The sequence below is a fragment of the Molothrus ater genome, chromosome 2, assembly GCF_012460135.2.
Source record: "Molothrus ater isolate BHLD 08-10-18 breed brown headed cowbird chromosome 2, BPBGC_Mater_1.1, whole genome shotgun sequence".
NCBI classification, from domain to species: domain Eukaryota; kingdom Metazoa; phylum Chordata; class Aves; order Passeriformes; family Icteridae; genus Molothrus; species Molothrus ater.
Window position 1 is genome coordinate 44,768,318 of NC_050479.2, and position 25,652 is coordinate 44,793,969.

Genomic DNA, 25,652 nt, shown 5'->3' on the forward strand with positions numbered 1-25,652 from the left:
GGAGTCACAGCTCCGTTCTTACGTCACTAGAGCTTTTAAGGACAGCTCTTTGAAGAAGGGAGAGAGGAAGGAAAGGAAGGAGGGAAGGGGGAAGAAGGGAGGGAACATGAGGAGGGAGGAAGGGAAGGAGCATGATGAGGATAATGAGAAATGCTATAACTAATCACAAAAGAACTTTCTGTTACAAATTAATAAATAGGATTAAATCAAATTGAAAAATGAAAATAATTTTGGTTTATTTAAAGAACATAAAAAGTAATTACCTAGACTGCCAATTGTATTTTGTACATAATTCCTTCCCAAACTATACTACAAAAAATGACTACTTTTTAAAAGGACAATAAATATTCCAATACATTATGAGAATAAACACTCAAAGCCAAAACCTGAAAGATGATCAAGTAGGCTCCAAGAGTATCAATCAGAATAACTAGTTAAATGCTAAAGGAAAAATTTTTTTGGTGTGACATAGCCTGAAACTTATTAAAATAGGTAAGGACTATTTAGTTATATCTATGCCATAACTTTCTAGTTTCATGAGGACATCTGGTTTGAAATTGACTGTAGGAAATCAGTTCAGATGCCTTAATATTGGCATCTAATGAAATTTAGGATAACCTGGGGTATCTTGATTGCCACCTGCCCATTCAGAAATATTCAGTTAGGTCTTCTGCATTATATGTATGTCCTAGGGCATAGCAAATACAATTGAGCCCTGTGTTTAGATAATTAAACCCTAGATTTTGAAAAGCCCACACTTCCTTAGACACTTGAAGTGGGATTCAATCTCTCAGCTCATTAATCTTAGCTAGATTTCTTCTTCCACATTCTGGTCAGCAGGCAGAAGCACTTCCAAACAATCGCTCCAATAGGTGAATCCCTAAGAGAGGTGCAACGCCAGATGCCAGAATGTCTCCATTGATTATGCAGGTATCCCAAATAGCTGGCTCAGAATACCAGTAGGAGACAACTTTCTCCTAATTTTAGGTATCTACATGCACATTCAGCATTTTGATTCTCATTTAGTCACTGGATTTCCAGTCATTAGGGCTTCACTCAGTTGCTCAAGTTTATATATTGACTGTGTGAAGAGGTCTCTTGGACATGCTCTGGCAATTATTTCAGTCCTTTTCAAAAGCTTTGATTAGTTAAGATATTTCACATGGGGCAAGACTCCTACCTGTGAACAATGAATTGAGTCTACTTGAGTTTTTGGATTCTACGAAGCTGCTCAGTTACTGTAAGTCTGTAATTTACTTGCCTAAACTTACTCCCCCTTAGAAGTTCTACAATATCTGAGACAGCCACATAAGACACATAAGACACAAAACAGATAGAAGAACTCCATCCTTCTGACGTGACAGTGGAAGACCACACAGGATATGGTAGGACATCTCAATTTGCAGTAGATATTTATCTTTAGGCAAAGGAATCCCATCCTATATGACTGAATTTTAGCTGACTAAAGTTAGCTGAGAAGACTTTAATTATTATAGTATTCTGTGTTTGGATAGAATTGTCTTGACTGGGATATCTGTAATAGACAAGGTAAGTGAAATCAGCTGAATCTCTGATAATAAATTAAATTTGTTCTGCATAGATCTTTGTATCTTTCACTATGTATTGATCTGCACACAAACTACTAAACTGTCTCCAGAGCAAGGGATGTTTATGAAAAATATCTGTTGAAAATTGTCCTTAGTTTATGATAAGTTTCAAAAAATCATATGAAGATCTTAAGTTGGAAGGACTATTAAGGGTCTTCTAGCCTAGGTCCCAGCTAGGACCACCTAAAAAAAAAATAAATCTTATGGCTAAGGGCATTGTTGACTAAGGGCTTCTTGGGCTCTGACATTCTCTTTACCATGACAAACCTCTTCCCTGGGAAGCCTGTTCTAGTGATGACCACCCTTTTAGGGAGGAATCTTTTCTTAATATCAAATCTGAACTTCCTTTGAAACAGCTTCATTCCATTTCTTTGTGTCCTATCACCAATGACCAAAGAAAGTAGATCAGCACATCACTCTCCAGTGCCCTCCTTCAAGAAACTGTAGTCTGTGATGAGGTCAGCTCTCAACCTTCTCTTCCCAAAGCAGAACAAGCCAAGTGACATTACCTGCTGCTCATAATTCTTTCACTTGAGGCCTTTCAACACCTTGATCATTTTCCTCTGGTTGTGCTCTAATACTTTGATGCCCTTCTTGTATTGTGGCGCCCAAAACTGCGCACAGGACTTGAGGTGAGGCCACACCAGTGCCAAGTAGATCAGCATAGTCAGCTCTTTGTCCAGCTTGTGATGCTGCACCTGATGAACCCCAGGACACAGCTGTCCATTGTCCTGTGAGACCTGGGTGACCCAAAAAATGTGTGTATTATATTTCATATTTTCTGTACATCATCTGCAACCTGTTGTAGTGTCTCTTTAAGACTCAACAACCCAGGAAAATAAACAGGAGGGTTTCACCCTGTTTCAAGGAAAGGAGGTGCCTTGGGGTCACCTCATGTGGGGTCACATCTGTGCCATGCTCAGCAGGACTGTTTCTTTCCCCCAGCAGCACAGCAGTGACTCGGAACTGCAGCACAAGCACCAACTGCATTTATATAAATACTGTCGCTCACATCACATATTATCCAAATTTTTCATAGAATACTAACTTTGCTGACCATAAGATAAAAAACTGTGAATCATTTCAATGCATGCATTATGAAAAGCAGTATATGAAATAATGCCATTTACAGAGCTGTGGAAATACTGAGAAGTGTAATGACTTCCAAATGTTTTGTGTATATATAAACTAGTTCAGATTGCTTAATTTTTAGAATTTGCCAGGATCTAAGTCACATGAAAAACAATGATATATCACTTAAATAAATCAAGCAAAATTGTGCCAAGCCATAGGGAGGGACAGGGGGAGCACCTAGCACATCAAAAATACCCACCAACAACTGTCCCTCCCAAATCCCAACAACAAAAAACCCAAGTATGTTTTAGTACCACCAAAAGCCTTGCAAGACACTTCAATGAATGGTATAGACAGACACTAAAGCTTTCTCCAATCAGAAATATTATCCTGAGCATGAAATGCATGATGTTATGAAGTAACATGGCATTTGCTACAGTTTGAGAGGATTAGTTAATAGAGATGTTTATGCTGAATTAGTAGATTAAGGACATTTTCTTTCTTCACACTAAATGCAAACTTAATTCAGTCTAACGATGGTCAGAGGCAGCTTCCTGATAGCCTCCTTTCTTTCAGTGAAAGATGATCATGATGTTCATTACTTAAATGTCCTCACATACAGCTGCCTGTAGTGCATTGCAATAAAAATCACTAGAAGCTACAATGTTTTAAATAACAACCTATAGCAGGAAAAGAAATTCTGTGAGATTACTGAAAAAAATATTTCACTTGTATGAATCACCAGCTCAGTGGAGAAGTATATTTGTGAGATCATTCATCACTGCAATGTACCTGGCAAACTCACTACTTTATAAGAAATATATGAGAAAAAGGACTGTCAAAATTTAAATCTTAAAAATATATTACCAAAAGAGTAAATCAATAAGATCTCTGTTAGTTAGGATAATATAGTGTGCTTATTGCACTGTTAGATTTTATGCAAATTAATTTCCTGTATCCTAATATTAGCCTTACTATTTTGGGCATGACTTTTGGGTAAATGTGCTAGAGTATTATGGGAAAGATTGATAGCTGTCGTGTTCTATATGGTGTATATGATAAATAATTATACCAAAAAAAGCAGACTGCAAAATTTATTGAAAAGAATGCATTCCAGATTTAAAAGGTAACCTTGTTTTTTGAAATTTACAAAGAAATTTAACAAATTATTTGTGTTTAATTTGACTTCATGAAAAGAACAACCATATTGATATCTAAAAGATCTAAAAACAAAACAACACACTTTCAAGACAATATTAGTATAGAAAGCAATATAAAAGCTGGTCTTCAATTGGAGGCCTCCAAAGGCAGATATGGAAAAAAGCCCACCCCACATAGGGCAAATACAGTTTTATAAGTTTAGCAAATTAGCATAATTTACAAGAATTTCCAATTAGAAGCAGAAATAATAAGGCAGTTACTCCCTTGCTTCATTCTCTTCTGGAACTGCCCTTTCTTGCTACTTGCTATAATGGCTGTACTTTCTTTATGAGAAAGTGTCTTGAGAAGCTGTTTAACCTTAGTTCCCAGAAGCAGCAAGATAGGATAGGAGTCTTTTGGTATGTGTTTTGTCTTTCTGTCTATCAGGGTAGGAAAAATACTGGGGTTAGCTAGGAACTATATAACTGCAAAACAATAGTCTACAGATCTACAAATATATGCAGCAAAAATCATTTTGGCATCAATATTTGTAGTAGAGTAGAGAAAAGCAGCCAGTTTGTACATATTATTTGATTCAATAAAGAGTAAAACCAACCCCTGAAATAATTTTCTGGAAGATGGTTTGATAACCTTATATGTCAAACCATTTCTTTAATATAATCAAAATTCCTATTTAAGATAAGCCAAAAAGTTTTGATCGTTGATTCCTCCAATAAGGAAATTGGGTTTCCTGTGTAGATTGACATTCTTTGTGAAAATAACTAACTGGCCACACTACAAAAATGACAAGTGTCATTAGGGATTTGTGAGTAGTTTGATTTAATGCTGAACTATGATGTTAGACAGCTGTTCTGCCTGTACTTCAGAAATGTTGGTTTTAAGGCATACCAATTAAAATGATTCTGTCAAGTCTATTCCCAAACTCCTCAGTCCCCCTTTCTTGGCTTAAAATCTTCAGATTTTTGCTGGCTTCCAAGCAGGTGACAGATTCATGATCTTGTTTTTACCCCCATATGCTAGTGTACTTTTTATCTCACCTACCTTGTTAGAAGCACGGGCAGGTGAGGGGATGTATTCTTTTCTAGTGTCTCATAGTGCTTATTGCACTCTACCTGAGAGCTATCTTGCACATCTAGACCTGGACGTCCTTTCCTGCTCTTGGTGGAAAATGCATAGTTACATATCTACAAAAGATGTGGGAGAGATGGCAAAAGTTATTAAATCTGAGTGACTGCAGAATTAGGATACTGCAAAAGGTAACCCAGTTCTTAGTGTTTCCTTAGATTACTTTTTGGGGGGATTATATCCTAGCATTTCCTGCAGTCCAATTCTCTTTAACTGCTAAGAAGTTTTTGTCTTTCAAATTCTTCAAGATATACATCTCAGGACACTCCCGCAGCTAATTTTATTTTTTAATCTCTGAGCCTCTGTGGCCTTCCAAATGTTCTTAAGCAATTCTAAATGAATTCCTTTTTATCAGAGTGCTAACCAATGTCATCCCTTTAAGGCAGATTGTCTTATCGCTATTAAAATTAATAAAATAATAAAAGACATGCATCTACAGTTACACATTCGATAGAGTCCTATCAGTTCCTCTAATATAATGTATTTAACAAGACTGCATTTATTAAAATGGAAAAAAAAAATATACACACTTTTTTTGTCTTCCAGATTATTTTCCAATGTTACAGGAAATATTCTTCGTTCATTCAGCTGGTATCAGCAGGAAATCCAAGCATATTAATGAATAATTAATGGAAATGAAGCAGTTGGAACAGGTATACCATTAAAATCAATAACTGAAATTATTTATGGACCTCTAGATAGGAATGTATGGATAATTTTAATAACACTGTCCCATTTGATATGCTAAATATGTAGAATATGTGGCACTGCTTGTCTGAAAAAGGTGTTAAATGATGGAAAGAGCAACAAAGTGTTGACTATATGTCTCAGACACTTTCAAAACTTCAGAGTTCTAATCAGAACACATGAACTTACATTGAGACTTATGGATACATCTACACAGTCAAACAAGCTTGAGCATTCATTCCCTTATCATCGGCACTGATTGAACATTAATTTTCTTCCTGATTTCTTTACTAACCACCCCTTCCCAAAATAACTCTTTTAAGAATAAAGCATAATACATTAATGGGGAGTCCATGGTTGCCCTTGAAAGGGGAGGAAAATGGACCCCCCCTTCATTCTTTTCTGTCTCCAGTACTTAGGCTTTGCTCCAGTAGGTCTTCAAAGTGTTCTTCCTCAAGGTAAGGCCACACCCCATGGCACAGAGCAGTATTCATGCTGAATTTTGAACTAAAGAAGTGATGTCTCTGTTGGACCTCCACACAAAGGTCTCAAATTCTTTTGAATACTTTGAGCTGAAAGTCACGCTCAAACACAATGGCAATGTGTTCTTTGAGTATGTTACCACTGAGCACCAGGATTAGGCTCAGAATCAAGCATTAAGGGTTTGGAAAAAAGCCAACAAGCTGGTCCTAGAGTAGAGAGGGAGATCTCCCCATGCCAGATGGTGTCACCTTGCCCTGGAGCCATTTAGCTCCATAGATACAGCACTGCTATTGCTAATTACAAGCCAAAGTCTTTGCACCAAATGGGCCAAGGCTCATCAGGCCGCATCAGAGCTCCCCTTGGCCTGCGTGGAGCATTGTTTTTAGCTTGTTTAAGTGTAATGACAATTTTCTGATGACCAAGTACTTATTAACTCATTAATTTCACTTTGCTCAACTTTCTAAAATTTTGTGGCATAACCCCAATGTTTATAGTAATAGTAATGTACTGATGATTTATGTGGATGGAAATATTCACTGTTGACTTAAAAATGTAGTTTGGATGCATAAAGGTCTGGTATGACAGAAAGGGCTTTGAGAATGGAGCCCTGGCATGCAGGGTAAGTAATGTTATGGGACAATAACAAAAAGGGCACAGGATTATACTGGAGACCCGAAGACTATAAACCATATATGAACCAAACAAACATGCACCATATGAAGAACTACATAGCAAATTCAGGACCAGTAACAACAGAATAGCTGACCTTCCCATCTTGCCTCAAATATCCTGACTATAGAGATAGATATATAATATTCTTATACAGTGGGAATTTTCCAGCATAACCTTTCTCATTTACTGTGAATAATTTTATTTGCTTTATGCTCTGTAACAGGTGTTGTAATGAGTAGTACCCTCCTGTCGCAGACATCCTTTTGTGAAAATCCTTTTCTTGGGATTTTTTCTTCCTGAGAAGCTGAGAGGCCTCAGGAACAAAATGTAAACAATGGTTATCTGCTGCTGTGGAATGCAACAGGTCCATCTGTGATTGGTCTCATCTGCTTGTTTGTAATTAATGGCCAATCACAGCAGAGCTGACTCAGACAGAGAGTCTGAGGCAGATGCATTTGTTATCATTCTTTTCTATTCCATTCTTAGCTTAGCTAGCCTTCTGAGACTTTTCCTTCTATTCTTTTTAGTATAGTTTTAATGTAATGTATATCATAAAATAATAAATCAAGCCTTCTGAACATGGAGTCAACATTCTCATCTCTTCCTTCACCTGAAAACCCCTGTGAACACCGTCACACCCTCCACAACTTTCCTGCCTGTAAAATCAAGCAGTAAATGTCAAAGATAACTATAGCCCTTTTTTGTAGCAGACAAAATACATTTGTGTGAACTGTTTTCAAATACTAAAGTATTCAGACCTATTCGGTCCATGCAATTCAAATAACTCAGCACAAGGGACGAAGGAGGCATTTGTTATCTATGCTAGCCCTTTTTTAGGATACAGCCTGCTGAAATAAAATCACAATCAGAAAAATCACAGCACAGAAGAACACTGGTTTCAGAAACTCATTATGGCATCTTTCTATATTGGTATCATGAAGAATTGATGGATTTATGTTTGAGAGAACTAACCAAAGAATTTTTTATTTACAGATGAATGTTTGGCAATAAACTATTAAAGAAACCTGGGATCAACAGGTGGGTAACTATTGTAGAGTGAGAAACCTTTTGGAAGCCAATTCATTATCCCCTATAAAATCTGTAAACAGATCATGAGCAGATCATGAGCTGCCAGTAGATGTACTACTACAGAAAATCTTAGTATCATTTCTGGATAATAGCAGAGTCCATCAGAAAAAAAATTAAAAAAGAAGAAAATAATAACTGTCTATTTTTCAAATACCAGATCTGATGAAGGTTGTGTAACTAAAGTGCTAGCAGCTGAGCCTTTCCTTTTCATCTGCTAAGTGCTTTCCAGGACCATTTCAAATCAGCAAAGGCTCCAGCATGACCTGATATGGCCAGATGTAAGCTTGAAGTCTAGTGCTTCACACTAATAAAAATTATAATTATTTGCCAAATAAAGATTAGGTGGCAGAAATATAATTGGAAATTACCAAGAAACAGAGAAATTAAAATACACACAAAATGAATCCCATAGGTTTTACTCCACAGGCATATTGGACACAGCAAATTTCTAAGCTGGCAGGTGTGGCTTAGATTGTATGGCTCATGTTGTGTAATATTCTAACTCTGACGAGAAGTGCTGAGGTTTGAATCTAAATTAGACATTTTGTTACTGACTTCTAATTGCTAAAAATATTTATGGCTTTTTTTTTTAGGGCAGACCATATTTTCAAATTCAATAAAACAGATATTAACATCACACCTTGTTCAAATGTGCTGAAATTTTCAGATTGTTTCTGAAATATTTCAGCTTTTTTCCTAGTCTTGCCTAAAAAAAAATCTTTATTTGATTTACTTAGTTTCATATTACAATGAGAGAAAATATGCATATTTCTCTTTTCATTATCAAACTAGTCTTAAGGTGGGATAATTTCTGCAAATTTTTGCTGTCTCAGTTTGACCTCTGTTGTCAGAGAGAGAAAACACTGTAAAAGTGTGACTTGTCCCACTTTTCATATCTATCGAGAGCTGAATTTGACATAGCTCTCTATTTCAGTTTCCTGATTGTGAAATATAAATAAGAACACTTACTAACTTTAAAGAATGTGTTAAATATAAATCAGTGGTTTATTGCCCGATCAGATATTGTACCTGATAGCCCTGGGAACAGTCTTTGTGATTCCTTTCTTACTGATTAACCAGTTTAAAAATCTGTGACAAGACTTAGCCTTTTATCTTATAGCTATTCCTTGGTTGTAATGAACTTTTATGTACCCCATTGCCAGAAAAAGAGACATAAATTACATCAATTAGTGTGATACAAATCTATTGTTTATTAATTTTTTAGTAACCTCGTATGGGTTAAAAAGGCATCAATTTCACATGTATGAATTTGTACCTATGCACTGAGTCAGATTGTATTCACCTCACTTTAATTACCCTCTAAATGAATTTGGTTTTAGCATTGAGATGAGACATCTGAATCTGTAACTTTCCAGATGTTCTTTTTTTCAGAAATTAAAGTAAAAAGCAGAATACCAACCCAAGAACCTGCACAATGGGTAAATTCACACTGTTTTTCTGTAACAATGGTAACAACTTGAACACACATAGGAAAAAAACAGCCCCAGATATGTTGTTTGTTTCAGTCATAAAATCATATGATGCATAGAATCATAGCATGTTCTACACTGGAAGGGACCTTTAAAGATAATCTAGTTCCAACCTCCACTGCCATGGGCAAGAGTTCTTACCATGAGACCAGGTTGCTCCAAGTCCCTTCAAACTGGCCTTAAATACTTCCAGGGACAGGGCACCCTCTTCCTCTCTGGGCAACTCATTCCAGTATCCAATTACCTTCAAAGCAAAGAATTTTCTCCTAACATCTAATCTAAATCTACCCTCTTTCAGCCTAAAGCCATTACTTCTTGTCCTGTTGCTAGATGTCCTTGTAAAAAGTCCTCCCCAGCTTTCTCATAGGCCAGTTTTAAGTACTGATTTGTACTTAGTGAAGCCATGTTAGCTGTTCCAAATCATCTCCTCATTTTCCATGTGTTTTAGCACAGTTTTCTGGAGAATCTGCTCAGTGATCTTGCTGGTCACAGAGTTGAGACTGACTGGAGTGTTCCTCAGGCCTTCCTTTTTCCTCTTCTAAGAACAAGGGTTATTGTTGTAGTGCGTTTTTATACTTTGTAAGACTTTGAAGTAGTTTTGTTTTGTATTCCCATATTTTTCCCAAATGGTTTATCCCAGACTATACCCCCCTCCCTTTACCTGTGTTATCCCTCTCCCGGGATGAGATCATCCCCAAACCCCACCCTGGCTCTCTGTCAATCACTCAACCTCACATCCCTCCATCCAGAAGTTTCGGTCCAGGTCGTCGAGTGATTTTCCAGAGGCCAGGGGTCAGCCCCCCAAGCCTTGCCCCATACGCTGTCCTATATGTCTATCCCCCAGTACCCATCCCTTAGAGTTACTTATTGGTTGGTAAAATGTTATCTACTTTTGGTTTCCACCTCCCTTTAAATATAACCTTGGCACATCTCCCGGGGCTTTCAGCAGGAGGCCCCCTGAGGTGCAGGAGCTCCTTTGGGACTCCTAATAAAGCCTTGGATTAACCCCTGCTAAGAGTCGGCCCTTTCTCTTCTACCGATGTCTCTGGTGTCTCTTGTGCTGCAAAGGCGCCCAGCCCAGGTGCCCTCAGCACCCTCGGGGCACAGAGAGTGTCTCCCTGCCAGCCCGGGTGCCCTCAGCACCCTCGGGGCACACACAGAGAGTGTCTCCCCCCAGCCCAGGTGCCCTCAGCACCCTCGGGGCACAGAGAGTGTCTCCCCCCAGCCCAGGTGCCCTCAGCACCCTCGGGGCACACACAGAGAGTGTGTCCCCGCTGTCGGCCGTGTCGGGGCTGCCCCCCGGTGTCTGCCGACTCGGGACTGGCCCAGGGTTCCTGAGAGGCTCCCAGAGGGACCGAGACAGGTTATGTTTCCTCTTTTCTGCCACGACTTCTCACACATGGTGGCTAGTATTAGCCTCTTTGCAGGTTCCTGGTTTGTCTGCTGTTTCTCAGTAGTCCATCAATTAGAATGACTGACCAGGTTTGTCCTTGATTATTGTTTGTTAATGCTAATTCGCCAGGGTTTATGTCTCTCCATGTTTTGTCTCCCTCCCTTTCCTTATCCTTCCAACTGAAAAAAATAAACACCTTCACAACCTACATAACCTTCCCAGTTTGTGTGATTGATCAGGTTGGCTGTCTTCACCATCTACATTACTGCATATTGGCCAGGTTTCTCTCTGTATGTTCTTGTTTTGTGGCTCCTTTGACCAGGTACCATTAGAGAAGCAGGCCCTCTCCTTACACTTACTCCTTTAATAAGCACTTTCATGCAGGGTGCAGATACATTCATATTGACCTGATATAATTGGTGAGTGCCCACAAAAAGAGTGTTTCACATTCTCCATTTCCCCCATCACCAAGTTTTTGATTCTGTCATCTTTTGGCAACTGTCTACTCTTAGTTCAGGGGTGAAGAACTATTTCATTGTTCAGCTACACTTCTATTCCACTACAGCAGTGGGATAAGGAAGAGATTTCTAGTGAGATTTCTATCCCAAACCTAACCAAAGCTGTCATCTGAGTTTTACATGACAGAAAAAACAAATCATCATTTTGCTTGTACATTGTGTGTAAGACTATAGTGTTTTAACAGTAAGAGAAGTCTTTGCTTGCTCTTCTGAATTACATTTATAGGAAAAATGTTTTAGAGAAAAAAAAGAAAGCAAAATAAATTCCATTACTTCTTTTGAGGTGCTGGATTTATAAACTTTAAAATATATTTGTTATTCCATTTCTGTCTTTGAATCCTAGTATTTTGGTTTCAGAAAAAAAATAAGCTACACTTACAAACTAGTCAGTGGTATTAGGAAGTACAATTTTGCCTGTCTAAGAAATTATATGTTAATTTAACCTTTATTCAATGGTTTTCAAATGTACTGACTAAATGAAATTAGCTGTCAAATTATTTTCTGATATTTAATATGTCCTCAGTTACTTATGATTTTTTTCTGGTCCAGAGCTCCCGCCTATGAGTTATACCTATATAAACACAGAATTATTATAGAGTAAAAATATTACACAAATTTCCTGAAAATGGCTCCAGCTAAGGTGTGGGCCAACCAACTCTGTCATATTTAAAAGGTCACACATTCAATAGAGAAAAGTCAAATAATAACAGGGTTTGTTCACCACTCAAGTTCATAAAAGACATAGCCCTTTAGCAAGTAATTTCAACGCTAAGACAAAATGTTCTTAGGGCAGATCTCTTACTGTAGGTCTCTTGCATAACAGCTCTTGATTCTTGCTTCTCTAAAAAATTATTTAGAATACTTAAACCCATATATGTTGAGAAATCCTGTGGCAAGTTTTAAGGTGACTTTAAGGCATGAATTCAATTACAAAAATATATTCTGTCTATTCTGCTTGTTTGTGTTTCAACTACAGAAGCCTAATAGTGTCACCATCCAGAGGTGAACACAGTAAATAATTCCTTACAGTTCTGTATCATCAATTTTTAGCTTAGCTTCAGTCCAGAATTTTAGATTTCTGGGCTAGGAGAGTACTGCAACCTTAGTTGTCTATTGAAAAGAATGGTTTTACCTCCTAAAATTATTTATGAAGGAAAAAATTACTTCAGAGATTCAGCCTATGTTTAATATTTGGGATTTGGAATCCATCAAGCATGTTTCCTGGAGAAATGCCATTCAGGATTTAATTTGCTTTAAAGACTAAAGGCATAGGGCCAAACTATTTACTGAGGGCCAATTCATGCACATCCAGGGCTCCTAAATATCCATTCAATTGCATTACTCTCCCACTTCCTGGAATAGTTTAATCTTTTTTTGTAAGTGCAATGATGAAAGAGGTGCTGTGGCAAAAAGAAGCACAAACGAGGGCCAGGATGAACAAGGTTTTGATACAGGGATAGGAAGAAAACCACATTTAAACAACATAATCCAGGCAGTTGCCAAGAAGAACTGGAACAGATTCAGTCAACGTCATAAAAACCAGAATTTGGAATGAATTTATAATTTAAATTTATATACTAATTCCATTTAGTATGCAATTTAGACCACTAGTGTGTCCTAAAGAGCACTGAGCATCTTCAGTGTCCCTTTAAGAATAAACAGAAGTGTCCCAAATATATGAGTATTTGAGGACAGCAAACTGCCCTAATACTGCCCTAATACAATATAAATAAAAAGAATGGAAACAACCCAACTGACATTCCCTTCAGAATGTTATTTTCTCATATCATATTTGCAGGCTAGGGAGGGAATCCTAAATCTTGACAAACAAATAGCCGTTGAGATAGATGGAAGATTCCCTTCCCTACAGGCAGGGAAGCAAACAATGCATATGTAAAACATAAAGAAAATAATTATCCTGTCTCTCCACGGTTTGAAGTTCCTGCCCCAGAAATAGAACCTGCTGTTAAACAATGGGAATTTCTAACTACACAAGCTCTAACAGCTTGTTTTCTTTCATAAGGCTCAGCTTGTTTTCTTTACATCCTAGATAGCAGAGAAACACTAAATCTGGGATACTTTCCTATTATCTGTTTACATGAGAACTTAGTTATATGTAAAATACATAGACACTCATTGAATACAATGTCCATGATCCCAAATTTATGAATATTTAGTGCTCATTAGTAAATTCTCCATCCCTCTGGAGATCGGTTCCAAATGCTGCTTTCAAACTGTCTCTTCCAGATAAATTAATCCCTTCCCAAGATGTTTCTAGCTTCCAGGTTTTTATAATTTTATTATGTCTCCTTTTGTTTGGAAAAGGGAATTAGTTAATTTTTCAAGCTTCCCTAATTAAGAACATAAAATATGAAATATTATTGTCTTAGAAAATGGCCCTTGTGGTCATTTCTACAATGATTGTTGGGTGCCTAACTTGTATTTAGGAGACTTAGCTCCTTCTGAAATCAGTAGCTGTTTAAGAAAAACTGTCTTCCACATTTCAAACTAATAGAGTCAAGAAAACATTTAACTGCTTAACTCATAAACTGTAATTGACTTTTCAGGTTTGCTCTCAGGAAACAGTTTATTTTCTCCAAAAAAGGACATGGTTGCTGTGTGATCAACTGCTGGGGAAACCAATTTCACTATATAAGTTGAATTTCATAGGGTTTAGAGAGGAAATTGTGATTTTTTTAACTAACCATCATGTGCCTATAACAGATGAATAATGGAGGTAAATTCTTTTTATTATTTCCTTATGGTCGTGAATCTCTTCAGTTAAGAATGACCTTCATTTGCTACTTTTGAAGAGATGACAGATGGAATCAGTAGAATAAGTCATGTTCAGATATACATTTAAGTGGATAGACAGAAAATTGGATGTAATAAAAGATAGGAGAAAGCAAAATGATGGGGATAAATTGTAAGATATTACAAGTTTCTGAAAGCTAGGAATCAGGAAAAGCTGGGATTAAAAGAAATGTGACATACATAAGAAGATAGGGAAGAGGAAAATATAAAAGACCGGGTTCAAAGTTTTTATTCATACTAATTTTCAGGTATTGTGTTAGCAAATTTGGAGGTTTTCATCTGTTAAAACCCACAAAAGTATCCTCTCATTTGACGTTGTCCTTCTAAGTATCTGCATACTTTATTCTTGCTTACTAAAAATATTAATAAATAATATTCAGTAATATCGGATTACTGAACTTATTATTCATAAATGACATGTAAAGAGACTTTTATTCTAATTCTTGGATCAGACCAGGTTTTTCTTATTTGTGTAACTATCAAAATTCTTTCTTATTGAAACAAGTGTCCAAAGGTAATGTACTAAATCATAGATTTTTTCTTTGCTAGATTTGTAATTGTATTCACCTTTTAGAAAATTGAAAAAAATTCATCTCTGTGGTGCTCCACCAGATATATTAGCATAATCAGTGGTATGCTTCTTTAATGCTGTGTTCGTATTGAAAAAAACACGAACATGAACCTTGTGCTAATTAGACACATGAAAAATCCAGTGAGATGCTAAGTGTTAGACTTAATGGTACCTCAGATTACACATTTTAATCAAAACTGTGAAGTTAATACATAATGCTAATGATACCACAGAAATTAATTCAAACAGATATATTGTAACATACTACTAGGCTTAAGTGCATTTCTCTTTAGAGGTTTCTAATCTACTTCCTAATTATCTAATTAGTAACAAGTATTCTAATTTTTTAAACTTTTAATGAGAAATCTTGGCAAGCTGAATACTGTTTTCTTTTTTAGCAGAAAACATACAAAACATAATTGCTACTTAAGAGCAATAATGTATCTTTATCAATTTATGCCATGATATGTCAGGCAATATTTTAAAGCCTATACTTGGCAGTATAGGCAGAATCCATAACTTTTCTGTGACATCTAAAACTTCAGAGAGTGCTAAGGAAAAGGTGCAGGCAGCCTCAGTATCTTTCTGAACATATTTTGATGCCATGGCAGCACTGAATAAAAATATTCATGCCCCTGTCTATTCCCATGAGCAGCAAGGCTTGAGAAGATAAAATAAAACAATTTTAGCTTATGGATTTTGTGCTTCCTACTCCAGTGCATCATGCACTCTGAATCATGCGTGGTAATGAAAAGAGAATCATTACATATGAATCTGGACCCATTTTAAAAATCTTTATCCATGCACATAGTGTCCCATCCTTTGAATAAATGGAACTGTTAATGTTCTGTTCAGTAAGAAAGAGCCTTGTGACATAGGAAAGAAAACAGGTAAGCAAGCTTTTGAAGAAAATAAATTACTGTTGTATATGTGATTCTCTTGTATATCTTACTACAGAAGAAGTACAGTAGACAATTTGCATCAGTAAACAGAACAGTTTTGGAAAAATGTCTCTTTTGATTTCTTGGTAACTTCAGGGTAAAGTTCTGCTACTCTAAGGAAGCCACTACCGCAAGACACACAAATTTATTATAACCACACACCTAGCCTAAGAATTGTTAACATTTTAGAATAGCTTTTTAGTTTACCAAACTTAGCTACAGACAACTTCTCTTTTAAGACTGAATTCCTGAAAAAGCACAGGCCAGTCTTATCCTTTCTCCTAAACTGCTGTTTCTGCCCAATCTTTCAAACTTGGTAACTCTACCCTGTGTACAAAAGGTTCTCTAATTTCCTCCCTTCACTTCAGCTCTTCTAGGAGTGATTTCAGTGTAACTGCCCATGCATCTGCAGAATCATGCTTCTCTTCAGTAACAAAGTATAGGTCTGTCTCTCAATGTCCAGCGAAAATGATCTTCTGGAAAAGTTTCTTCTTTGAAGAGTTTTCTCATCTTACTTAGTTGTCCAAGAAAATGAATAGAATTCTCTATTTCCACAACTAATCTGAACGAAACACTGGGTAGAAGGCTTAGTTCATAGGATGGATAGTGAAAGTCTAATTTTTGTAAGCAATTTTTGCCAAAACAATTCTTACAAACTTTACAAAGACTTTGCACATACACTTTTTATGTTGCCATTCTTGCATCAAAATCTTCCTATAAACAAAAAGAAACAAACTAGATATAAAAAGCAAATAATTCACTGTTAGTGGAATTAATAGTTTTCAGTCCTATGGTCCCAATCACCTAGTTAAAACAGAAAAGTCTTAATAATAATGCATTTCACCTAGTTAAAACAGAAAAGTCTTAATAATAATGCATTTCAAGCCTGTATACAGTAAATACCTTCCCAGTAATTGACCCCTTTCTCTAGTAAAAAAAATGACAAATTTGTCTATTTTGGTAGACCAAAACCTTTTAGATTGTGTTCATATTGTCTACCTGCAATTAAAAAGAAAGAACTGAAAAAAAGTTTAAAAGTCCTCAAACTAAATGTTTGGTTCAACTTAGATATATTTTATATCTAGAAGCTAAATTCCCCCACTTACAATTGATATGCTATGTATAAAACTACAGATGGCCTAACTATAGAAACTAAAGGAAGTATTTAATATTTTTTCCTGATATTATTTTTTCATGATTGAATGGTGTTTACATCATTCATATGCTGCAAAGTCTTTGGTTTATCTCCCTGTTTGATTGTGGAATCATTCTGTCTTTCATCCTAATTAATTTCTAAGAAAATCATGTTGTCATTTCTGGGTATGATAAAGAGGTCAGAGCACACTGGGATCTCACTTCTCCTGGATTTCAGAGATTTTTATTGTGGTGTCTTGCACAAATAAATTTGGAAGTAAATCACAAAGGCAATAATCCTAATCAGACAGCACTCTTCCAGAAAGTGCATTGCTCATGCTTCTTGATCAACACAGGGGTGCTGAACTCTGGTGTTTTGCTTTGGTTTTATTTAGATCCCTTTCTAGTGAGTGAATTACAGAGAACAGATAATGACACAAATAAGGTAGATTAGAGGGAAGGCATATTTTTAATGCACTTAATAAATGACTCATAAAAATGCTAAACCCCAAATGTCAAATTACTCTGACTGTACCATCTCAGATACTTTCTGGCAAAATTTTCCACTCAGCCAGTGCTCTATATTTCACAGTATTGTGAGTAGTGCTGGTGAAAACAAATTAAATACACTCCAAGTTTCCTTCTTTTTCCCCACAAAAGACCATTAGAAGATCTGAAGCTAAATCCAAACCACTTTCCACTTTTTTTTTAAACTGGGAAAATATAGCTCAGATGATTTGCTTGTGGAACTAAGGGTTTTCACTGCTTTAAACATTATTTGCAAAATTTTCATATTTATGGTTTAAAATGGGTGCCTTTGACACTGCTTTTTCAAATATGTATACTTAAATAGAATATTTTGAATATATAAATTAGATATGAAAATATTGTAAATAAAAATATTATATTTTGAACGCTCAGATTTTTTGGCTTATGTAAACCCAGCCTATGGGATTATGGCAGTTAAAAGCATGAGAGAAATTGTTCAGGGAGACTTGACTTATCTTTTGTCCTTTGGTTCAGGGTCTGAGACACTTTTAACCACAGTGGCATACAAGCAAACACATCGATAAGAGTGCATATTATTCTCCCTAAGGATTGTGGAACTTCATTAATAATGCCAGCCAACATTGTTTTCAGGGTCAAGTCATGTTTCAGTTTTCTAATCTTCAAGACCAAACTGCTGTAAAAATATATGAAAACCCTATCTTGCTGGTTCATGAAAACTCAGAAGCTTATCATTTGTCAAAAAGTGATCTTTTTTGCTCAGGGTCTCTGTCTCTCTCTTTTATTAAATACAACTCTTCATCCTCATCCCCAAGTGCTGCAGATCTATCTGCCTTTTTGACAAAACAGTCTTCTGAAACTTCTAAAATTTTCAGAGTTTAGCTTCCATGGGCATTTTCTTATGCTTCAGCTGTCAGTGGCTTGGTGCTGTATTTTATAATGTAGATCCCAAACCCCCAAGCTCCTTGTAATTTTCTTAAATTTAAGAAAAGAATTACATTTATTTAATTATACCCTCATTAAGAAAGAAAAGAAAAAAAACAGATAATTCTTCAGTTCAAAAAGTAGTTTTTAATTTATTTTTCTAAACAATGTTGCCAATAAAACAAATCAGTAAATAAGAGTTCAGTACTATATCAAAAAATAAAAGTATAGAATCATTAGGGCTGGGAAAGGCCTCTAAGATAATTGAGTTCAGTTGTTAACTCAGCATAACAATGTTCCCCGTGTATCCATGTGCTGCTTCCCCAAGCCTTTTGAACATTTCCAGGGATGATGATTGCTGAACCACCTACAGTGGGCCTTGGCCATTAATGCAGGCTGCCCAGATCCCTCTCTAGAACCTTCCCACCCTCCAGAAGGTCCTGTTGAGCTTTATGTAATCTTCAAACTCTCTGAGGGTGCACTCAGTCCCCTTATCCAGATCAATAAAGATATTAAACAGAATTGGCCCACAAACTGTGTCCTGGGAAGCACAACTTACGACCATTCACCAGCTGGATTTAACTCCATTCACATCTATTCACAGAAAGAGTAAATTAAATGATACTATTGTTACAATTAAGGAATTCTAACAATGTTTTTGTAAAATGCTTATTAAAATCTAAAGATATTGAAACTAGAAATAATTGATCAAAATAAAAAAAACCCATCTTTATTTTTTCCCTCATTTGGTTTGATGAAATATTTGCTTTTTCCATTACTAAAAAATGCAGGATAGTAAATATTTCTAGTTCAGTGAGCAATCTTACACTTCATTGAATTCTCTGAAATAAGCCTACCTTTAATTTCCATGTATGTTTTTGGATAGAAAGGGTGACTTAGCATTTCTGGATTGGTTTAACAGCTTGCCTGTGTTTGTTTGTATGTCTAATTTTATTTCATTTTGCTGACCTATACATTTGCTTTAATGACTTTATTTGCTGTGTGAAGCTGAGAAATAAAAAATCTTGCTAAGTCTTAGATTTGGCAGACTTAACTTTGTGATCCCAAGCAAGTCATCAAAATTCTCTCATTTAAAAATTTGTTAAATGGAGCGATAAAATCAAAGTTTACCTAATTAAGGACTGTATTGGGTTTGCACAGCCAGGTTTTGCTAGCAGTGGGACTACAGTGGTGCCTGTGAGAAGATGCCCTAAGCTTCCTTCACATCTGGTGGAACCAATGCCAGCTCCAGGACAGAACTACTGCTGTCCAAGGCCAAGCCCATCAGAGATAATACCTGAAGTAATTGTATCCAGGGAAGAGAGAAGCGATAATATGTGAAGTGACAACTCTGCAGACACCAAGGTCAGTGCAGAAGGAGGGGCAGGAGGTGCTGCAGGTGCCAGAGCTGAGATTCCCTGCAGCCCGTGGTGCAGCCCATACTGAAGCAACTGTGCTCCTGTAGCCCATGGAAGTTCACAGAGATGCAGAGATCCACCCTCAGCCTCTTGAAGACACCTGTGCCAGAGCAGGTCACTGCCCAAAAGAGGGCTGTGAACCTGTGAGAAGCCCATGCTGAAGCAGGCTCCTGGAAGGAACCTGAAGACCTGTAGAGGGAGGAGCCCATGGTAGAGAAGTTTTCCTGGTGAGACTTGTGACCCTTTTGGGGACCCTTTTGAGCAGGCTTTCTTTGAATAACTTTACCCCTTGGAAAGGGACCCACATTGGAGCAGTTTGTGAAAGAGCTGTAGCCTGCAGGAAGGATCCCATGCTGGAGCAGGGCAAGAACTCCTCTCCCTGAGCAGTAGTCAAAATAACATTTTGTGATGAACTGACCACCATTTCCCCTTCTCCCCGTACTACTGGGGGGGGAGATAGATGTTGGGAAGGAGGGACAGGTTCAGGGAAGGTTTTTTAAATATTTGTTTCAATTCTTATTATCCTACTCTGTTTTTGACTGATAATAGATTCAATTGATACCGCCAAGTGAAGTCTGTTTAGCCTGTAATAGTAATTGATGAGTTATCTCTCCCTGTCTCAACTCATAAGCCTTTACATCTATTTTTTCTTCCCTGTCCAGTTAGGGAAGGGAATGATAGACAGCCTTGGGTGCATAGCTGGCATCCAGCCAGGGTCAACCTACCACAGACAGTTTCATAAATTATCTGTATAAGGGTTTGTGAAGTCATTCAACAGTAGGATGATGAATGTTGCATAAATAAGACACAAGTCCTTTTATAAATTAAACACCAGTTGAAAAGTATAAAATAAATAAAAGTTATGTTTAGTAATTCAGGGTGATTTCCAGCAGTGTTATGTATGCTATTTCAATCAAAAAATTGAAATATCCCCTCAGAGCATGAGAGTATATACAACAATGTATTCATTCTAAAGCTGCTCTGACTAATCCCATAGCTCCATTTTTTTCTTCCTAATACGCTCCCACTCTGAATGGCCAATCTTCCCCCAGTCATCAAAATCTCTAATTTCCCAAGTACTTGATTCATAACCTTTCAAGCATGTCCGCTCTTTTCTGTTCCAAGTGGTGTCTTAGTTTTGCTATCACACTAAGCTCCCTTTCAACTCCCCAGCCTTCTGGATGCCATCCTCAACTACACAGTACCACTGTGCCCCCCATTTTTATGCCCTGCCTGAAGTTTCTGTGTTCATGAACCTCATCTTTCTTTGTCCTCCAAATCCTGTATATTGCATAGTCCACTTCCTCACTTTCTACATAATTCAAAAACGTGTCATAGTCCCACAACTTCTGCTGTTGCTTTCTCACTGATCATTGAAACTTGCTTTTCATTCCCATCTTCCTTACTCCCTGCTTCACCAGGAACATAGACTTGGCTGCTGTAGGAAGGATTTACCCTGACAAGGCATTTACCAACATCTAGTTGGATGCAAGCAACAGCACAGAAACTGAGATCCAAGAACAAAAAGGGCAAAAGGACAGACTTCACCCAAGAAACTGTTAGTTGTTCTTTTTCTTTTTTATTGACATGACTTGGAGAAGGGAGAAAATTGTAATTTTTCCAGTTGGACAAATCTGAAGGTGATGGTACAGACTTGCAGAAGGATATGAAAATGTTATCTGAGTAGTATATGCTGATGGAATTCAGCGTTGATAAGTGCAAGGTAATATGCCTGAGGGAAAATATGACAGAAAGTTAGCTGCTGCTTCTCGTGTAAGTGATCCTGAAGCTACTGTTGACAGTTCTCTGAAAATTTCAACTCAGTGTTCAGCATCAGAGAGATGAACAACATATTAAATAACTATATATATTATAAATAATTAAGAATAATTATATTATAAATATTATATATTAACATATGGTTTGTAAGCAGTTTCAGTGCTGTGTACAATTCTTATGACCTTTATTTTCATCAGTAAAAAAGGCTTTAAAAGAAAGAAGAGATTTTCTATCAAAATTATTTCCTACTTTGGGGCATGGGGAGGTTAGCATTTCAACTTATGAAAATGAGCTACATCCAGGACACTTTAGTAGAGAGAGTTAAAATCATGAATTAATGGAGCAAGTTGATAGTGATTATTTCTCATTATCCAAAAAATTACTAATACCTAATGAAATTATCCAGTACCTGATAAACTCTTTTAAGCACAAGCATAAAAGCACTTTTGTGTATAATTAGCTATGATAATTTATAATAGAAATATGTCTTGGGTACACATTTAGCTTGGCAATATTTAGTCATAAGCCGGCTTTGGAATGATAACCCATGGAAGATTTATATAGTATATGACCTATTTCCTATACCATTAAATTAAACATCTACCACTGAGTAGTATCAGAAGAATTTGAAGAATTAAAAATGCTCCAGAGTTTTGCAAGTTCTGCTGCTGCTCTCCCACTGATCACACAAAAGATACATTAGCTTAAAAAAAAAAATAAAATCCAAAACCCAAAAAAACCCACACCCTTACCCTCTCCCCTCCACCCCCCAGAATTATTTCTTTCCATTTAATGTTAAGAGCTTGGCATAATCCCACTCAAAAGATCAAATATAAGAAATAGCATAAATTAGACCCTGAGACCTATGGAAATTAAGTTAATAGTCTGATGTGTGATTTTTCACAGTGATTTTTCACTGTGATGTGTGATTTTTCACTGTGATTCACAGATGGATTGATATGAAACATTTTATTTTTTCCTGCATTTTGTTTTTTATTGCTCTACTAGGGCTACTAGCCCCAACTGGACCCAGGTTCCCAGCACAGTTATATTTTCCAGGATCAGAATGGGCCATGAAATCTATTTCAAAGAAAGCAGCAAAATCATGCAAATCTTTGATGCTTCCCACAGCTCCCCCTGCCAAAAGAAGAGAGAAATTCTATGAGAGAATTTCAGCAAAGAGAAACTCTATCAAAAAAAACAAAAAAACCCAAACCCTTACTGGTCTGTAACTAGACCATTAACTGAAAGTCTCCTGGAAAGTACCAAGATATTACCAATTTTTTTTTTAATTACAGTAATAAGAAGATGGATTCCTGAAAAAAGTATATGTTTTTGACGCTACACACATTTTTTCTAAAATTACAGTGTAATTTACTTTTGAAACCATAAAATTGTATTATGAATGGTAAAGTTCATATGTAAGTATGAAGCTGGTATGAAACATCAAAGCAATAACACTATGTTATGATGCACAAAAAGGCCAGAAAAAAATAGTAAATGTCAATAGATAAACCAGAGATAGAAAACATGGCATTGCATCAGGTTTTGCAAATGTTTGGTTTCATAAGCAAAGTACAGTTTCTATTAAAATGAGTGTCTTTCCAATTCATCCAATACATCAACAGGCACTGAATTAAGCCTCAGGTCTGGAGGTTTTAAGTATATCATAAGTCAGAGGTGGAATGCATTTGTGATTTCTATGACATAGTTTTACATCCAATCTGTAAGTGTTCCTCTATAGGAATCTATGATGATATAAATAAAATTAAGAGGTCTAAATACATATAAATATATTACAGATACAAATAAGTGAGAGGAATAATCCAGGTAAGAATCAGTAAGAATGCTGTAGTATTATGTCACATGAATATATATTTTTCACAGCTATTTATCACAACTTTTTTGTATAACTGCTAGAATCTCTGAAGAAATTGTAGAATTCTACAGAAATTCTAAAATTTTTTAAGAAATTAACATTATATGAAGGAAAGATCACCGCAAACATAAGCATATCCTCTAACTCTATATGGTGAAATAAAAATGTCTTCCTAGTCAAACTTTCTTTTTCTAGATGAAAATTAACCTTTTTCATGTAGTTTTTTCTCCTCTCTTAGATCTAAAGGATCAAATTAATATGAAACTTGCATTTTCCTAATTAATTTAGGAAATTTCTACATTTAGGGGAAATTTGACTGTTAACAAAAAAAAAGAAGAAGAGAGGAAGAAAAATAGGAGAGCACACGAGAGAGAGAGAAAGCAGGTCTTTGAAATAAAATGGGTACGTTTCAGAGATAACTAGTTTATGCTATGTGGCTGCTAAGAATGCAGTGGGGATTTACAGATTCAGGGGAAGAAGAGAAGGATGTGCAGTCAGGTTTAGTGAGCTATATAATCTACTTAAAAGTTTGATTAGGAATTCTATTGTATCTGGACAGCAGGCAGACTGCCTCGTAGACAAGAAGGAAAGCAATGGGTTCTTAAACTTTCATGTGGCAGCACTCCCATTGTTGTCTCTTTTTATTAATGACACAGAGGAAACCATGATAAGTCTAAATGGGCAGAGCACTGATTGGCTTAAGTGAACTTCCTATCTATAAAGCCCTATAGTCTCCCTGTCTGCTGGATTTCTATAGCAGCAACTGAAGGGCAGCAGCACATTGATGAAAAAAGTAGCAAAACCCTCTCCTGCAGGTATAATTTGTTCTTATCTTCACTCCAGTTCTCTTTCCAAGATCACTCTTTTTCTATTGGAGGATGGCAAACTGCATTTGCTTCAGAGAGGTGAGTAAAACAGTCATGCCTCCAGTCCTGACATAACTACACTCCAGAAGACTTATACTAATAAATGAATATCTATATTCAATGCATGCATTTTATAAATACATCTTATACCTTGTTACTTTATTTTAATGTGCTCAGATACTGGGCATTACCTTTACCATTAACCTATGACCTATAACTGAGGTAAATTCAAAGGATTATTTTCTCAAATAATCATCTGCCTTTTCTATAAGAAGTACTCGAGATTATGTGTTATGAAAATATTTTAGAATAATGTGATTCTAATGTAATATCTAGAGTTACAACAAGAAGGTTATAAAAGAGAGAAAGTTGTTTAAAGGAATACACAAAATCTGTAAAATGTGAAACAATTTCAGTAATTCATATATTAGTGAGTTCCTCTGTATTAACATAATAATCTCTACACTGTCTCAGATTGGTTTTAATTATGCATATGACTACTGAAATTTTTTTCTATTTCCATTGTAGACACAACTGCATTCTGCATGTTGCATTAAATACTTATTTGCCATCAACACTGAAGATTTTAAGTATGCTGTGCTTTAAACTTACTTCACGTTATTACCCTGCAAACAATATACTACAATGTCGTCATCTTATCTCAGGGGTCCCATACTGTTGTCTCCTTATGGCAAGAGTTTCATACCTTCGTGTGGGCTTCTGCTCTGATCACTGACTCTTTCTTCTTCACAGAGCAGCCAACTGACTCCAGTTCCCTTCTGCACTCAGCCACCCCACTCTTTTATAGCACTCTGCTTCTCCTTGGTTACAGCTGTGGCCTGTTAAAGTCAGGCCTGTTCCTACTCTCTGCTAATTGGCCCAGCTGCAACTCCTTAGGGGTAAGATTACTTTCTACACTATCTTTATTTTCTTATATTCTATCACCCTACATTACAAAATATTTACAAATATTTCTTTATTTCATAACATAAAATACATTTATGTTATTTGCTCTGTAAATAAAATAAAGAGAAGTTCAAGGTCATAGGCTAAACATAATTTCATTCTAGCCTTGCACATGCAGTAACAATACCCATGTTCATTCATGTCATCAACATCATAACAACCGTTGCTGAAACATTTTAATACAAGAAAGAAGGTGCTATAATTATTTGACTTCCCAACAATTTCTATTTTTCCTGCAGCTTATTACAATACTTTCATTTTTTCCCTCTAAACTATATTTTATTCCGAGTGCACACAAGATGATTGCATCATTTATACCATAATGTGTTCTTGTTATCATCTGATTCAAACAGGTTTTTACTTTCTGTATTTATGTCAGAGTGAGATTGTGAATTGACTGTGAAATCCTTGAAATGATGACCTGAATCTGACATAACTTTAAGTAGTTCTTGTAGTTTTTAACATAAATTTATATAAGTTTCCACTAAATCAAATTGCTTAAGAAATACAGGAACAGCACGTTTTACTCCTGCATATCATCCTATGTTCATCAA

General features: G+C 36.3%; 1 long non-coding RNA gene across 1 annotated transcript; it reads left to right on the forward strand.

Moving 5' to 3' along the window:
* Positions 1-5,531: 5,531 nt before the first annotated feature.
* On the forward strand, positions 5,532-21,441 carry LOC118699996 (uncharacterized). Its single transcript, XR_004982166.2, has 4 exons — positions 5,532-5,620; positions 7,803-7,847; positions 19,352-19,555; positions 19,656-21,441. It is a non-coding gene; the product is annotated as an uncharacterized LOC118699996 (long non-coding RNA).
* Positions 21,442-25,652: the final 4,211 nt, after the last annotated feature.